Below are 2,481 nucleotides of genomic sequence, written 5' to 3'. Positions count from 1 at the left end.
AAATATATGTAGTAAATGAAAATACATACAATGTCACACTTTTGTGAGCTTATATAGCAATATTCCACACAAATATAGAATCGAAGCTATACAATACTGTCTAACCTCATATTCTTATGGACTGAATATATATTGTAGATAACCTCCAATTCATTTTAGAAAACAATTACATCATATTCAGTAGCACATATAGTGACGAAACTTGACCATGCATACGCTAAATTAGTCAGGCGATACTGTGAACTGAAAATTCTTAAAAACTTCTGACAAAGAGTTTGGTATAATTCATCTATCATTTGAAAGAAAACTGCAGAAGGTTTCTAGATGATTTTATGGAGCGAAAATATTGACAATTCCAAAATATAATCAACAACATACGCTCTCACGTTCATTTCACCATGGATTTCGTTAGCAATAAATTCCTCTTTTAAAGGCGGTGAGCTGGCAAAAACGTTACCACGTCGGGCGAAATACTTAGCGATATTCCGCCTGTCTTTACGTTCTAGGTTCAAATTCTGCCGAGGTCGACTTTGCCTTTCATCCTTTCGGGGTCGATAAATTTAAGTACCAGTTGCGTACTGGGGACGATCTAATTGACTGGCCCTCCTCCCCGCAAAATTTCGGGTCTTGTGCCAAGAGTAGAAAAGAATAAATTCCTCTTTTAAGATATACTAATAACAACACGAAATACAATGCTTGAAAGAGACATTTAAACCAACCGACCCACAATAATAACTACTTTTTACATCGAGGAAAGCATTCAACCCAAGAAACTCCGAAATTTTCATCAACACCTGTATAGACGTAACGCTAAAATTACAGGAACAACAAATGAAAGACGTTGTAGAAAAAACATCCAATAATAAAATGTAAGAGGAAGTTGAAATCACTAAGGATATTGTCCTCGGCAAAGTTACACAAAATACTGAACAAACGGTGAATATGTAGCTTCCACTTTAAACCTTCAGAATTAAAAACAATTTCTCTTGAAATTCAAACAACTTAAACTAAATTATAAGTTGTAAATGTTTCTTAGAACACAACTTTAACTCTTATTAAACTAAAATAAGCTGCATGAAATCACAAATCACAAGTTACGTACCTTTTCGTTAAAGTGACAGAAGTTTGGGGGGCAATACAAAATTGATTTGATCTCACATGAACCTACCATACATGGGATACATGTATTGTAATAACCTTCTTCAAATTTTGTTTAACACCGTAGCAGCAGAAACTGGATACCAAAATGTAATTTTTCTTCTGCTGCAAAACGTATTTAATGTATAATTTACCTTAAAGCTTATACACACGCATACTTTTCATACAAGCACATCTTTGTTTTTTTTTTTTTTTTTGTTACATACGAAATTTTCTCAGTAATATGGGTGGTCCTGTCTTTAACTGTGTGTGCAAACTCACCTTGTATAAAATACACTAATATTTTAGCAGTGGAACTCCTGTATAAGAACATTTCTTAAGTGAAAACGTTTTTACTTTAATTTTTACTTTCGTACATATATACTTGATTAATCGCACCAACTTTTGGAGTAATTCCATATTTAGGAGTATTTCCATAAATTCCAAAATTTAGGAGTAATTCCATAAATACGTCACCTTGCATACCTACATTGTTATACACATGGATGTAAACGTTTCAGTGGATTAATGTAGGACAGATACTATATACGTGTTAAATATGTAGGTAAATATAAGTACACTTCAACGCAAATGTTGATTTACAATTGTACTACCAGTAACATGCTATCTCTATATGTGTGGTGTCCCCTATGTATATATGTAGGTGTGTGTTTTTTTTTTTACATTTACGTACTCCAACACAGAACAAGCATTTATGATATCAAATGACTTCCGATTAGGAACGCATATAACGCAAAGGTGATAAACAATATTATATTCCCTTTAAACACATTCAGCCAAGCAAAAATCACTGCGATTTTAGCATTACACAAGCTGTTGTTGAATATTTGTGATTTTGGCACAGAAGCATTGTTACTGCATTATCAACACACTCTATTAATATAAGTGTGAGCGTGTGTGCATGTATATATGTAAATATATATGCATATATTTCATCTATTCTGATAATACCTTTCTTATCCTGTACTCAAAAGTCATGAATACGGAAACAAATACATTTCACTATCACTAATAAAAGTAGTTGCTCTGTGTAATACTTTTCGGCACATAGCAAACTAAATAAATCATTTCTTCTACACTCTCTTTGAGAAGTAAACAGGGTTGGTGTTTATCTGTTATAGATGACGTATCGCGTGAAACTTTATCTTATATTTAATTATATATATTAGGTTATAGAGAATGTATGGATCCCCTATAGGTTTTAATAGATTATATTTATCTAATATACAGTTATGCATGTCATATCATAGGGTTTTCTGTTAATTCTCAAAGAGGTATACGTGACGTACTTTTTCACTTTACCAAATCATAATGAAAACAACA

The sequence above is a fragment of the Octopus bimaculoides genome, chromosome 3 (genome assembly GCF_046866305.1).
Source record: "Octopus bimaculoides isolate indiv1 chromosome 3, ASM4686630v1, whole genome shotgun sequence".
In the NCBI taxonomy this organism is placed as follows: domain Eukaryota; kingdom Metazoa; phylum Mollusca; class Cephalopoda; order Octopoda; family Octopodidae; genus Octopus; species Octopus bimaculoides.
The sequence above is the reverse complement of the archived record's forward strand: the minus strand, read 5'-3'. Positions refer to the sequence as shown.